Genomic DNA, 16,777 nt, shown 5'->3' with positions numbered 1-16,777 from the left:
AAAGGTTGAACACTACCTGCCCAAACCTCTTACACCTTCAGGCTCATCAGGTTTCGGGCTATTTTATCATTTTAATAGTTAAAATTATTTAGCTTCATTCCATCTTTGGATCTCATCAATCATCTCATGATTTCATGATTCTATCTTTGGATCTCATCGATACGAAAAATTGTTAGGCATATTTTTTGGAGGAAAGTATATGACGGTGGAGTAAAGAATGAAAGGTAGTTTGTAGTTGTGGGAGATCCCAAACCCTAAATATCATCCAACCACCATCGGGCAATCGGGAACTTCCCAATGGGTGAATAGTATGCGGGCTTATCGGGCAGGATCTGGGTGAGGGACTCTAACCGTCTCCCAGCTATGTTTGTCTGATATTTTGGGTCGAGCCTTTCCGAGTCGGGTAGCGCTGCGGCTATAAAATTCGTTGGTTTTCGGTCATCATGTGCAGGCCACAGGCTGTTTTCCTAACCCTACATATGTGTCCATTGTCGAGGATTGAATTTGCCTCTCAGTTTAGTTCTTAGTGTCCAATTGTACCTTTATGTTATTTATTTATTTACTAGGGAACAGTTCGTGTCCATAGAGCACAAATTTTTCTGTAAGTATGTTACGAGAGAATAATAAAAATAAATTAAAAATAAATTAAAAATAAAATTGAAATCTGGTTACTTTTTGGAGAATAATAATAGTGGAGATTTTGTTGGGTTGATTAAAAGGAGGAGATGAAATAGAAAATAGTGTGAGAATTTATAGGAAATAGATAGTTATTTTCACTTTTAAGTATTATATAAGACTCATTAAAAAGAAAAGTCGAGATTTATTTAAGATATTTAAACGTCTGAGATTTATAGATGAAAATTATAACATGACAAAAAAATTTATGTCGTTTGTCATGCTTATATATATTTGTTAAGGTGTGCACTTGTGATTTTTAACTTAATGAGTAGTGTACGTAAAACGAATTACTTTCATTTAAGGACTATATCATTATTTTGTAACAAAAGAAAGGGGGCCTATCATTACTCACAACATGAACCTCCCAACCTATTATATGTCTTTAGAAGTTATTGTTCAAGTATCAAAGTAGTAAAGTACAAATGATCTATAATCCAAACTTATGGATACTCTAGTCTTCTTCTTGTGTCCAATTCAGTTGAATGAGTAAGGTTGCAAATTTCGTTTAAAATTAGCAATAGCTAATAGAATAAGTAATTACATAGGTACGTCTGAATTAGCAATATATAATAAGGTTGCAAATCTTGTAACGGATTCAATGATTATACGTTGAGACAGAAACTTGCATATCTTGCTCAATATAAAGCAATTAGGATCTAATCTGACTAGTGTTGTTTAAAAGGTCGGGCAGGGCCTAGCCAACTCGTGTTGAGCTAGTCCCGGGTGGGGTAGGGGAGGGATTTTGGCCCGGAAACTCGGTCCACGACTGTCCGAGTCCGAAGGGTCCGTGACCGTCCGATGCCCGAATCGGTCCGTACCCGCCCGACCAAAAGATCTTAAGCGGACGGACGCGGGCATAGGTCTTTACCCGGTGGTCCGACCGAGTCTGCGCGCTTATATCGTCCGCCCGACCGAACCCGTCCGTTTATCCTACCCGTTATACCCGCCCGCCTATATGATTGATTTTAAGCCTTTAGATTTGTAGAGTTAGCTACAACCATTAGATTTCAAGAGTAAAAATAAATAATCCTAGAAATCACTTTTCTTAATCTTGTCTTCGTCGTTCTACTTCTCTAGTCCCTATCTCCTCCAAAATCTCAGTATCTCATCAATAACCCGAGAATCCACAATTAGGGGTGTACACGAGCCGAGCTCTTAACGAGCTGCTCGAGCTCGGCTCGACTATTGCTCGTGCTCGACTCGAATATTAACGAGCCCGAGCTTAACACGAGCTCAAAATCAAGCTCGTTTACATAAACGAGCCGAGCTTGAACATTCTTTAGTGTATCACGAGCTACTGTAGGGATTTATACCCTTATACTAGTGTTTATAGCGGAAATAAGACATCTAATGTCTACACTAGTATCCCCAGGATCACATGCAAAACTAGTAATTAATCTAATGGAGATAGTAGATTACCTTAATCGCTTTTCCCTCGAACTAGTTGAATTGATTGAAGAAGACCAAGAGCTTCAAGTGTAGCTCCTCTACTTGGGACACGAGCAATCAATTTGATCTCCCACCTTGTTGTATAGCTAGCACACCAATGGTGGTTGGAAAAGAAGAACACCTTCTTCTTTGACTAGATTGATAGTAATGGGAATTAGCTCACTTTCTCCTCTCTACTTGATGTGGTAGAGTAAGAAAGCTTAGAGAGAAATTCCACACCTTATTCTCTGCCCTAAGAGTGTTTATATAGAACCCTAATAAGAATCCACCTCCTTTTAGGTTTCCCAAAACACCCTTTAGAATAAGATTTAGGGAAATAGTCGAAAATAGCAACTATTGATATTTTCTCAATTCCCTAAGGAGATGACGTCCAAACCCAGCCAAAATTGGCATATTTAATGTTCATAACATAAGGAAACGTCCCTCCAAAAATCAGCCCAATCCGAGGCCTAAAAGTGCCCGAATCGGCCTAGGCCCAAAAACCCTGTTTTTGGCCCTTTTGTACTATCTTTGCCTAATTCCTTTTTAGGCCTATGAGATATGTTTATGGGACACTCCCATGATTATATCTCACTCCCACTAGTCATATCCTAGATCAATTTGTCACTCTTATGTGTAACCCATTGTAGGATCCGATCGAAGTTAGCCGCGAATTACTTCGTAATTCGACGATCGTAGTTGGTCTCTAGCTACAACTCTACGATCCCTAAATCAATCGGACTTGATGATCTTCCACATCAATTATCCTATCCGACAAATTGTTCGCATTGTCACCTTGGTCGAAGGACATCTCCTTCAACTCCTTCAGACTCCCACTTGGACTTAGAACAAGTGCAATGCCTCGATTCCCGTGTCAATTTAGTATCCCATCTGATACGTCACGTCTTCAGACTTTCTTGATATCCGAGTACAACTGTAAAAGACAAACGATTAACTTTTAATCCGTTTGAGCGCGGCCACGCATTTTCAGTTGCTACTCATCAAGTGGCCTTGAGACACTTTGTACCTAATGTGATTAGGGTGACACAATCCATTCTTGCGCTCCCACTTAACTTCATGTCTATCCTGTCCTTCCCAGTATCCGTCTTTATAACCTCCTTTTACAGCGCGGCGTTTGACGGACCCAAAGTCGGACATTCCTTTCATAAGATGAGTGAAGCACTCATGTTTTGAGGAATCTCTCCAATTGTCTTTATGAGAAGTATTGACGTTCATCACGAGTGATGTACTTCTCATTTGAGGGTTATCCAGTGTATAAACCTTTTACACACCCACGTAGTCGAATAGAATATACTATTCCTATAGCCCATGAAACTGCGCTATCCCATCGACTCCAGTGCTAGTCTTCGTGAGTCATTGTTGTCCATGCAATGACCTGGACCAGGGTTTTTGATAATAAATATTCCAAGTTCACTTAATAGGGTTTCATTCATCAGATCACGTATCTGACAAACCTATTCGAAACGTTTTATTATCGATGGACTGTCGTTTAAATACTAAACCAAATTTAGACGACTTGTGAAATAACTCTATTATTTCCGATAACGAGAGTTGTAAATCTGAGCCTCTTCCGTAAAACTCTTTTACCCACTCAGTTTTACTCGTCGAGGTTTATTCCAAATTTACCTCATGCCTTAGACTGTGTATGAGTCTCATACTATGTCTTAGGTGACAGTTTAGTTTGACTACGTATGTAGTCCGTTTTAAACTTTACTAATTATCAATTAATTTGAAGATTGCTTACTTCAACCTTGATAATTTCTAGTAACTTTTACTAGAGTTAAGGCTTTTAATTCTTTATGTAGTATTTGCAACAGTTCCCGGCTTAAAACACTTTTAGCCTACTTTCCTTCCATGTCTGGAAGTTTGCTACGATGACATGTTCAACTTTTGTACTACTTCATCCTTTAGCCTTCTAGGATGTTTCTATGTAGTGTTTCGGTTTTCAAATCCGAATTTGGATATTCAAATGCTAATCATATCCAATATGATTGACTTTATGTATTCGAACATAAATCTCCCTCTCATGCTTGTTTGCTCATCGGTGTCTTTTCTGACTCCGAGTTTTGCAACGCCCTCTGTCATGAGCTTTTGGGTCGAAATTCTTTTAGACTTTCCGAGTCTTAGATTTTCTGTTTCGGATCTCAAGCATCTCAGCGTACTGAGTCTCTCTAATCCTATCATCCTTTTGATCTATGCTTATAGATCTTCAGATGCCCAAAATGGCATTTTATCCTTTTGTGTGTGGTCCTTTATTGAGTCAGTTCGTTACTGTTATACAACATCTTATGTCGTACTCAATCTTTTGTATGTACTCTGCATACGGACCCGGAAAATTTGTTTCTCCCACTTACCTTCTTGAAACTCGTGATTCAAGATTTTCTTCATTCCTCAGGAATCAAACTTCTTTGATTGCCTTTTTGAAGATTCTAACTCTTGCGTGCTTTTAATCCGTCGATAGATTTCTGAAGCATGCTTATGGACATAACTTGATTGGAAGAATCTTATTCTTCTTGTCTAGTTTCGGGAAACATGAATGTTTCCATCCTTCTCAGTTTTCTATTTTGGAAAACCAATTTAGGTCTTCTGTTGACATAAATTATCAAGCTTCATGTCTTGACGAGATATGGATTCCACGATGATTTTGGCTTCTAGCCAAAATCTAGAGTCAGTTTCCATTTCCGCGCAGGTCTTTTATCTCTTCAGAAATAACCTTTATTTTCTGAGTCTTTAAGATTTTATTTTGACCTTTCAGGGCTTTTGAACAACAACTTGGAGTTATCTCAACTACTTTGAGATATTCCTTTGGAGACACTTTCACTTGTTTTGAGAGTTCTCCGGCGAATGACATTCGCTTTTGTGCGGTGGGTTTATAAGATCATATCTTTAACCTTTCATTTTCTGAGGAGCCGCAGTTTGTTGCTCTTGGTCGAATTTAATCGTCTTGTACAAGTTTCATGATTGTTCTTCATGACCCTCCATGATTTTTCTCATGATCGAATTAAATCGACTTGTACTTTTCTCCCACTTATTCTTGTAATAATTAGTTTTTTCTCCCAGACTACTAGGTGCGCTAATTATTAGAAGAATACTATCATGAGCAACAAACACTTTGTTCTCTTGATTGGTTATGGAAGAAGCCCAAATTTCTTTCAAAAAGAAATTGCGTCAGATATTAGCTAGTTTTGTAACGCTTTTACAAGCTTAGCTGTTAGACGGACTTTGGTAAGTGTGAAAACAATCGTTTATAGAATATGTCCCAAAATATTCGGAAGACTGGCTTAAACCCATCTTTGATCGAATTATGCATAGCAATGTTCGATTACTCCCACTGAATCCACCATCCCTCAGATGTGTTCCATGGAGCTAGTTGAGAAACGTTTTCTCAACTCCTTTGATGGTTATTTAGTATTTGACTCAAGTTTTTATCACTCCAATCTAATCGGATGACTTAAACTCTCTTGTCAAAATGATTCTTTTACTTCGGTTTGTACTTTGTTTGAACCTTTCAAACATTCCGACTTATACTTTATGATTTGTACGTTTCCATACTTCATGAAGTTGTCAGAGTACATATTTGAAGTTTCTCTCGTTAACTTCTGCAAGTAAACTTATAGGTCTGCATAACACTGTATGAGTCCTAATAGATTACCAGTCTCTATGCCTTTTGAAAAGGGTGACTTTGTCAATTCAGTCCTTAAGACCTAATTGACAATGCTGAAGTTTAATGAGTTTGAATCTCTTGATTTTAGCCATTATCAATGTTAACCTTCAGTTAATTTTACCACTGGTTTAAAACATCATATGTTTCCAGAAGAACAAAATAATCATTATTAAGTTCTAAGCTAGATCAGTGTCTAAAAGAAGACTTTGATCCCTTTCAGCATCCCTAGCATTACTGCTTCTGCTCCCTCTTGGATCTTTACTTCTTTTAGTCAAGTATGTAATTCCCTTAAGCTCCCACTGAGCCGCTCATCTGGTCTTAAATACCTGATGAAGGAATTTTACGATACTTGTTTTTAACTTTGTTAGCAAGGATACGGAACCGGAATTCATAATTCCATTCCTTTTGTCCTCCAGGTGCTAAAGGTAGTTTCCTTTTAAATGGTCTAGCCATTGTTTTAGAAACATTCACAGTAATGAGGAATACTCTTGATCATGTACTCGGCAACTGCTTTTCTTTGATCAAATGTTTGTCTCACTTGACTGATCCTTTTGCCCTTTTGAATCTCAAGATCTCTTTCTTAGATTCTTTGTACCAAATCTCAAGAACCTTTCTTAGACTGGATATTCCCGTATGTTCTGCTCAGTTTGTTTGTAACAACCTGAGTGACTCATCTAAGGTCTTTATCAATCTTTGTTCAATTGATATTGAATTGGGTGATAGATGTATTCTGTTATCTTCCCTTAGGATGATTTTCAGATTGCCTTGGAGGTCTCGTACCTCTCCATTTATGACTTCTGTAGGAATTTCTTCCTTAGTTTGTCTTAATGGTTATGCTAGCATTCATTACTCTTCCAAAGAGAATTTTATACGATTGCTTGCAAATGGCTTTTGACCTTCTCTTGTATGAGTCAACATTGGGATTGGGTATTCTAGTGACCTTCCTTTTGAATCTGAGAACTATTCTCGGATTCATTCTTCCATTCTAGGAAGTGGATCAGCACCTCCCTTAGGTGTGATTCAATGTTGAAATCGTTTGTGTCATCTTAAAACTACATAAAGAAATGGCAAAGTTTTAAAACTCGTTATCGTTTTTGAAAAACTTAGTTTTCCCACATTATTCAATAAAAATCGTCCCCGATTGAATAAGTGATTCCAAGACCCCAGTTCTTCGGAGTAAAGCGGACGAAGGCCCTACCCTTCGACTCCGTCGTTCCGGGTGAGTGAACTACTTCACTGATCATACCTTATGACTCTTGGTTGATAGATTTCATTAATGAATGACTAATCTATTCTTTTGCCTCGAGTATCCAAGACTCTCTTGCTGATCTCGTTGAGTAGAACCATTTAGACGTGTAGGCCTCTTCTATAGACCTACCCGCATTGTCCCAAGGTAGAGGAGGTACTCTGCGAAGGCCGACCCACCTTCCTCGAACAAGGGCGCAACGAGTGTCTTAATCTGGATAGGCGATTACTCAAGATTACGTTTTGGGAACTTTTACGCTAGTCTGGCGTTTGTTATAGTGAACTATTTAGCCTAACTAACACCACGACATAAAACGTAAAAAGTAAGTAAATGCGCGCGAGAAAGTAAATCAGGCAGATATGGATCCTAGTATGGCCCCTAACCTAGAAGATCTAATCTCCTTTGGTTTTCTTCTTGTTTCGTCTTTTGGTTCGTCTTAGATCGCCATCTTTGAACCTCCATTGATTTCTCCCACTCGCCTTTGGATTTCATCCTCGAGTTTCTTCAATGGACTCATAGACCCTAAACTCTAATTACAAGACTCTAACGATTCGCAGATCGTATAAACTTGAAATTAAAATTAATTACAAAGCATGCACCCATCCGTGCTTAAAACAAGAATAAAGAAATAAATCTATGACCATACTAGTTTCCCGCATTCTCATCACATGCAATCATATAATATATCAAGGCTAAGAACTATATATGCATGATTATCTTGGGAGATACTTTTGTTGACATCACACGTCACATTACGGACCTTAAGTCTAAATTTGAAGAATTCAACTAATGGTGCGTTCCGATTTTATCTTTTATGATTTCTAAAATCAACTTTAAGAAAAACTCCGTTTTGGGCTCGAGAAAGCCCGGGTCAATTTCGGAAAAAATATTGGTTCGATTCTTAATGATTTCATAAATCAATTTAAAGAGAAATCCGTTTTGGGCCCTTGGATGGCCCAGATTGATTTTGGAATTATTTGGTTGGAATCGGAAGAAATTTTGGCAAAAACTCCCACTCGAATGATGGTCCCTTTTTGTGGTCCGAAAAGCCTCGAAAAAACCCGGGACAAGTCCTAGACAAGTCCCGGCCCAAGCCCACAAAAGGGCTCGGACAAGGTCCGGACATAGCACGGCCCATAGGACCGGCATGTCTTGGCCGAGGCCTATCAAGGCCTGGTCTCGTCCTGGCCGGAGCCAGGACGCTAGTCCATGCACCGGACGCGTCCTAGACGTGTCTGGTGCTGGACCGGACCAGCACTAGGTGTCTCGGACTAGTCCGAGACACCCAGAACCTCCCAGACGCGTCTCCAAGACGCGTCTGGTCGAGAGCTCTGGACGCGTCTCAGACGCGTCCAGGAAGCTACCAGTGCAGCTTCTGGTCGCGTCCTAGACGCTTCCGAGCTGCTCTGGACGCGTCTCCAAGACGCGTCCAGATGCTTCCATTATAGCTGGTGGTCGAGTCCTATACTCGACCTAGACGCGTCTCCAAGACGCGTCCCAGCTGCTCTGGACGCGTCCTAGACGCGACCAGTGGCAATCTGGTTGCAGCTGCTGGACGCGTCTCCTGGATGTGTCTCAGCAGCTGCTCTGGACGCGTCCAGTGGACGCGACCAGCAGCTTCTGTCCGGCCAGGAAGCTTCCTGGCCGGACACTAGGGTTTCTAAAACCCTAGTTTCCAAATTTTTTTTTTTTTTTTTTTTTTGTCCAAATCTTATTTGCTAACTTCCAATTTTAAAACTCTTTCTAAATTTTGAAATCTTTTAGAACACTTCTAAAATTTTACAAAACTTGTAGAAACTTTTAAAAATTTCCAAATTTTGTTTTGAGAGTTTCCTAAAACTCAAAACACTTCTTTTAGAACACTTCTAAAATTCCAAATTTTTTTTTTTCAAAAGTTTCCAAAACTTAAAAACAACTCTTAATCAACAATTTTGGATCAAAGTCTAGGTTTTTGAAATTTTTCAAAGAACAATTTTGAAATCAATTTTGAAAAATCTTTGAATCCAATTCAAAATTAATCAAATTTTATGTTTTAAAATCTTTTTAAACATAATTATCAATTTAATCAAGCATGGATTAGTTTGAAATTCAATCAAATTGAGACTTTTAAAAGACTTTTAATCATCAATTTGATTCTCAATTTGAAATTCATTGAGTCCCATTCAATAATATCAAATTGTGAGTTTAAATAATTTTAAAACACTTTTAAAATACTTTTATAAACTTAATTTATCAAACTATCAATCATATCTAATATGAACTAGTTCGATTCTTAGCAAAAACTAGTTCATTGCAAGAGGCTCTGACGCCACTGTAGGGATTTATACCCTTATACTAGTGTTTATAGCGGAAATAAGACATCTAATGTCTACACTAGTATCCCCAGGATCACATGCAAAACTAGTAATTAATCTAATGGAGATAGTAGATTACCTTAATCGCTTTTCCCTCGAACTAGTTGAATTGATTGAAGAAGACCAAGAGCTTCAAGTGTAGCTCCTCTACTTGGGACACGAGCAATCAATTTGATCTCCCACCTTGTTGTATAGCTAGCACACCAATGGTGGTTGGAAAAGAAGAACACCTTCTTCTTTGACTAGATTGATAGTAATGGGAATTAGCTCACTTTCTCCTCTCTACTTGATGTGGTAGAGTAAGAAAGCTTAGAGAGAAATTCCACACCTTATTCTCTGCCCTAAGAGTGTTTATATAGAACCCTAATAAGAATCCACCTCCTTTTAGGTTTCCCAAAACACCCTTTAGAATAAGATTTAGGGAAATAGTCGAAAATAGCAACTATTGATATTTTCTCAATTCCCTAAGGAGATGACGTCCAAACCCAGCCAAAATTGACAGATTTAAGTTTCATAACATAAGGAAACTTCCCTCCAAAAATCAGCCCAATCCGAGGCCTAAAAGTTCCCGAATCGGCCTAGGCCCAAAAACCCTGTTTTTGGCCCTTTTGTACTATCTTTGCCTAATTCCTTTTTAGGCCTATGAGATATGTTTATGGGACACTCCCATGATTATATCTCACTCCCACTAGTCATATCCTAGATCAATTTGTCACTCTTATGTGTAATCCATTGTAGGATCCGATCGAAGTTAGCCGCGAATTACTTCGTAATTCGACGATCGTAGTTGGTCTCTAGCTACAACTCTACGATCCCTAAATCAATCGGACTTGATGATCTTCCACATCAATTATCCTATCCGACAAATTGTTCGCATTGTCACCTTGGTCGAAGGACATCTCCTTCAACTCCTTCAGCTACTCGTGAACAGCTCGTTTAACATACTCTTATAATAGTATAGTACATAATTACGTATTAGTAATGAAACTTGTACATGAAATATCAACCATTAAAAAATTATTGGAATATGAATCATTAATCATTATTATTGTATGTGACAAATGATCATTGAAATATTTTGATGATTTAGAAAGTTTTAATTTGAAGTATTTTGATAAACGAGCTTAAAACAATGCGAGCTCGAGCTCGAGCTCGTTCAAACTTATACGAACCGAGCTTGAACAAGTGGACAATTACTCGAACGAGCTCGAGCTCGACAGTCAAATACACGAACCGAGCTTGAACATCTTACTACTCGGCTCGGCTCGACTCGAGTACACCCCTATCCACAATAAACCGATCGTAATCAATGAGAAGAAGCATAGAAACCAATCATAATCCATGAGAAATCTCAATGTTTATCTTGCGATTTTGAATTTATTTACTTTTTAGAATGGTAAAGTGGGAGTTTTAGAAAGTTGTATTTAGCGACTAAACATTTTTAATTTCGAATAAAAGTTTCTTTATTTGTTCATTAGTGACCGGTGTCCGCCCGACCGAACCCGGTTTGTCCGACTATCAAAACGGTCACGGACGGGCACTTTGTTGGAGAAAAATCCGAAATGTCCGCCCGTTTTGTCCGGATGTCCGAGTGGACACTTAGGACTCGTGTCCGTTCCGCCCGGACAGGTTGAGTTAGTGTCCGTTTCCCGCCCGTCCGGACCGATTCCCACCCCTAGGGTGGGGCCTCAACCCGAGTTGGTTATATAAGGACTCAGCGCGGGACCGGGGTGTAGAGCCAGGTCGGGTCAGCCCGGATTTATGTAATTCATTTTTTGAAAAATGTTGAAAAACCAAATTTAAAATATATATATATATATATATATATATATATATATATATAATTTATTATGAAATATATAAATCTAAAGTTTAGAAATGATTTTCTTGAAATATTTGTTGGAAATGAATTTAGGATGATTTTATGACAAAAGTAAATATGACATGATTTTGAGAATAATAAGATATGATTTACATAAATAAGTTTAGAAAGATTGTTTGAATTGGTTTTAGAAATTAAACAATTAATACAGGGTGATTACATAAATAAATTAACAAGTTTAGGAAAGGGTTTTTGAAAATATTTTTTGGAAGTGATTTCAAAAATTACTTTTTAAATATAATTAATAGAGGGTAATTTACATAAATAGCTTAATAAAGTTTAGAAAGATAAAGATTTTGTGGAAGTGATTTTTCAACCTACTTTTGGAAATAATCAATAGAGGGTGGTTTACACAAATAAGTTAACAAGATTTTTTTTTTTGTTGAACTAATAAGTTAACAAGTTAGGAATTGAAAAGATTTTATGGGATTAATCTTTTGGGAATAATGTGTTGGAAAGATCTTTTTGGAAATTATTTTCTAACTTATCTATAGAATTTTAAAAACACCAAAGGGAAACAAAAATAACAGATTTTGACGGGTCGGGCTGTATCTGGCGGGCCCAAAACATAACGCCAGTCCGGGCTCAGAATAAAACCCAGATTGGTCCGACCCATTTTCCGTACGGGTCGGGTCGGACATGTACAGAACGGGGTAGCCCGACTTTTATAACATCACTAAATCCGAGTAGTGGTTGTCCGTGGGTGGGGACATTTGAGTTACTACCAATATTTATGTTATTCCTTGAAAACACGAAATCACTAACATTTTAAGATATTTTGATTTTAAGGGACATTTTAATTTAATTTTGAAGAGCTATTGGACAAATAATGTAATCCAAAATATGGAATCCAGTTTGGGCACATTTGAATAGAATAAAAGTAACTAAAATTATTATTAATTAATAATAATGATAATATAATGAGTTAATTTTATTTTGGTCCCCAATTTGTGACAAACTTGACGTTTTAACCTTCATAAGTGTCTGGTAGTTCGATGTGGTTTCTCAAAAGCAAAAGCAAAAGTAAAAAGTGTTTAGACTATATACACATGCGACATGAAAAAGAATATAAATCAAGGTCACCAATAATTACTTACAAACTTGCAAAGTAAAATCAGGTGTAATTTTGAGTAGACAACTGTTTATTAACTTTAGATTTAGAACCCAACTCTCATCCCCACGCATATAAATAAAAGTTAGAGTTTATTTAGATAGTACATAGTTTCTTGAAAACTGACAGGTGAAGGACAATGAAGGAAAATAAAATGATCACGACATATTGTTCAATAATATGGGGGGGGGGGGGGGGGGGGGGTAATCAGGCATATGTAGAATATCACGACATATGGTTCCAACTGTGCATCCATATATTCTCATGTTCTCTCTCTTATCACTTAATTTTTCCTGTCTAGGTTACACCGTTTCTACAACATTTTGCAATTTACATCGAGTATCACATTTTGTTATTTTATTTAGGAGAGCGAGAGCTGAGATATTCGTTGTTGAGAGATGTTAGAAGAATGTGCAACAATTGTACTCTATTATTTTTATATTATGGAACTACACATGGTTAAATGTAAAAAAAAAAATCACCATTTAAATCAAAGTACCCTTTTGAACGCAATTATAAACGCTCAAAAAATTTCATTATTTTGAACTTACAAATGGTTACAGGTAAGAAACATACTTCGATCTAAAATAGGTATTCTCCATCTCTTTGGTTTATTTATGGTATTTCATGAGTGAATTTGATTTGTAGCGTCCTAGACTATGGATGATGCACAAAAAAAGATGACAACAAAACTGGTAATAAGTTCGCCACCCATACCCTTATTTTCTGTAATCCATTTAATAGTTAAATAAAAGTTTCAGCAACGACTACCCGCTTTCACCTGGGTCAATTTGTTTTCAGAGGTCAATTTATAAGAAACACAACTTAATCAACTGAATTAGATGGTTTTTATAAGGCTGAAAGGAATTCAAAAACTATGTCTACAATCTTACATCATACTACTATTTAGATACTGTGAGTATCCTTTATTAAAGCAAATCACTAAACCGATGAAGTCGTTTCATAAATAATTGTAAGCAGTTGTTTCAAAAAAATCAGATTTCACACAAAAATCTTCATAAGAATATATTTGTTGGTCAAGAACGACAACTCTTTGATACCTTTCTAAGTCCAAGAGTTTGTAGTCTTGAGTTCTGGCTAGGGGTGTACTCGAGTCGAGCCGAGCCGAGTAGTAAGATGTTCAAGCTCGGTTCGTGTATTTGACTGTCGAGCTCGAGCTCGAGCTCGTTCGAGTAATTGTCCACTTGTTCAAGCTCGGTTCGTATAAGTTTGAACGAGCTCGAACTCGCATTGTTTTAAGCTCGTTTATCAAAATACTTCAAATTAAAACTTTCTAAATCATCAAAATACTTCAATGATCATTTTTCACATACAATAATAATGATTAATGATTCATATTCCAATAATTTTTTAATGGTTGATATTTCATGTACAAGTTTCATTACTAATACGTAATTATGTACTACACTATTATAAGAGTATGTTAAACGAGCTGTTCACGAGTAGCTCGTGATACACTAAAGAATGTTCAAGCTCGGCTCGTTTATGTAAACGAGCTTGATTTTGAGCTCGTGTTAAGCTCGGGCTCGTTAATATTCGAGTCGAGCACGAGCAATAGTCGAGCCGAGCTCGAGCAGCTCGTTAAGAGCTCGGCTCGTGTACACCCCTAGTTCTGGCTACGTAGGATTTCTGATTAGGTTAGTACTAACTCTTCAAGAATCTAAAAAATATTTGGGGTTTTATATTAGGTTTCAAGGTAGTAAAATTAAAGAAACAAACACATGAAGGTTGTAAACTCCATCTTACACTTATCATGTGATCACCACCTACTATGACTTTACACTACGAATATGTTCACCATCATCAAGAAGCTCAAATCTTCCACTGCAGGTTGTTATTGGAAGTCCATGCACAACAAAATACTGATGAAATTCTGAGGTTGATCCAGTCTGTTTACAAGAAGTCAAACCAGCTGATTGCATCAAAATCGAGAAATTCTGAGATTGCTTGAATCTTCTAGCTGAAGTTTATTCTATGAAAATCGAGAAAAATCTGAAAATGATCTCATTCTAAAAACAATATACTTGTTGAATAGTTGCTCTTACCAATAGGTGGAACTCTCTTTGGCTTGACAAATGAAAGAGTGGTGCGAAGACTTGGTCTCCACAGATAAGTTGCTAACAAATAATAAAATGATAAAGAGTTTTAAGCACCCAACACAAATGAGTTAAAGATGAGAAACTATTAAAACTTGGCAAATCATTTCTCTAAGGATACAATAGTGTTTGAAATTGAAAATGGTTTATGATAGAGAAAGATATTCTCTATATTTAAAATTAGGAGTTTCTATATTTTGAAAGATATTCTATAGTTATTAATTAGTATTAGGAGTTTCTATATTTTAGAGTTTCTAAGTAATTTAGGAGTTTCTATATTTTAGAGTTTCTAAGTAATTTAGGAGTTTCTATATTTCTATATTTCTAAATATTGAATCCTAGTTAGAGTCTAATTTGTCTAATTCTAGCCTATATATATGGCTGAGTTCATAGTAGTTAGAATATGAATATTGAAGTTATTAACAAGGTTTTATATTAGTATTACGTTTATCTTTGGCTGGCCTAGAGAAGAACTTGAAGGTTCTTATCAATTGGTATCCAGAGCAAACGCTCCTATCATTCGCTTTCGCATTACTTTTATCTTCGTTAGAGAATCTCGTTTATGGTACAAACTCGAAAAGAAAAAAAAAGAAAGAATGGAGAAGCAATTAGGTGAATTGGCGGAGAAGATGACTGAGATGACGGTAAATCAATCATTATTGATTGAGAAGATTGGTCAATTGGTCGAAAATAGAGAGATTGTGCCTCAAAGAAGTGATCGCTTTAAAGGTGAAAGGTTATATTTTGCACGGTTTAAATCAGATGTGGAAGGATGGATTTTTCAAGCTGAACAATATTTTGAATTCTATGACACTGCACAAGACCAAAAGATTCAGTTTGCAATCAGTTACTTGGATGGAAAAGCATTACAATGGTATCGATGAGATAAAAGAGGAAACTATTTTCGTTCATGGGAAGATTTTGTCGAAGCGGTTGTAGGTCGCTTCGGGAGAACGACGTATGAAGATGCAGGGGCTGCACTAGCAAAATTACGACAAATTGGGTCAATCTTTGAATATCAAGAAGAATTTGAGCGTCTCTCAAACATGGTTAATGGTTTACCAGATAGTTTTTTAATGAGTTGTTTCATGAGTGGATTGAAAGATGAGGTTAGACTGGAAACTAAATCCTTTAATCCAGTAAACTTACATGAGGCAATGTCTATAGCTAGATTACAAGACGAAAAAGTCTCTTTGAGACGCCAAAGTTATAGAAGTATTACAAGAGCAAACCCCCTAATCAATGCAAAACCACTGAACTTAAGACCACCAATAATACCAAACCGGGTTAATAATGAAGCACCCGTAATTCGCCGACTCACATCAGCTGAGGCTGAAGAAAGAAGGAAACAACAATTATGTTACAATTGCGATGAGAAGTGGTATCGTGGTCATCGATGTAAGACACAAACTTTATTCCTCATTGAGAAAGAAGAAGATATTGATAACGCAAACAAAACTGGAAGTGAGGTAGTTGATGAAGAGGTATACACACAAGAAGAAGAACATGTGGAGATTTCTATGCATGCATTGGATGGCTCCCCTGCACCACAAACCATGAAGGTCCAAGGTGAAACTAAACGGGCTCAAGTTATTGTTTAAATTGATTCAGACAGTACACATAATTTTATTGACGCTTCCATCCCAAAGAAGCTAGGTATTAAAACTGTACTTGACAACTCCTTTGAAGTTATGGTAGCAGACGGATCAAGAATTACTTGTGAAGGCCAATGTGTTAGCCTAGAATATAAGATTAATGAGTATGCTTTCACGGGAAATTTTTATATATTGAAACTTGGGGGTTGTGATATGGTATTGGGAGTAAGTTGGCTACAAACACTTGGACCAATAACTTGGGATTTCAAGTACTTAACAATGAAATTCACTATACAAGGTAAACAATTTAGTTTGGAAGGTGTTAGAGGAAGGAAACTGAAGATCGCCAGCAGGCATGCTATGCAACGACTCCTCAAGCAAGGGTCATTGGGAGTTTTGTGTCAAATTTCAGGTGAAAACAACGATGAAGCTAATTCCAATATAGATACAGAAATTCAATCCTTGATTAGACAATTTGCTGTGGTATTTTCAGCACCAACAGGTTTGCCACCCATGAGAAGTCACGATCATCGTATTACTTTACATCCCAATAGTTCACCTATTAATGTTCGACCTTATAGGTATGCTTTTGGTCAAAAGAATGAGATTGAGAAAATAGTAAAAGAACTACTGCAATCTGGGTTAATTCGCCCGAGTACAAGCCCTTTCTCATCGCCTGTA

This window comes from Eschscholzia californica, unplaced genomic scaffold, assembly GCF_041429995.1.
Source record: "Eschscholzia californica isolate CP2 unplaced genomic scaffold, dmEscCali1.0.p SCAF_2, whole genome shotgun sequence".
Taxonomy (NCBI): domain Eukaryota; kingdom Viridiplantae; phylum Streptophyta; class Magnoliopsida; order Ranunculales; family Papaveraceae; genus Eschscholzia; species Eschscholzia californica.
The sequence above is the reverse complement of the archived record's forward strand: the minus strand, read 5'-3'. Positions refer to the sequence as shown.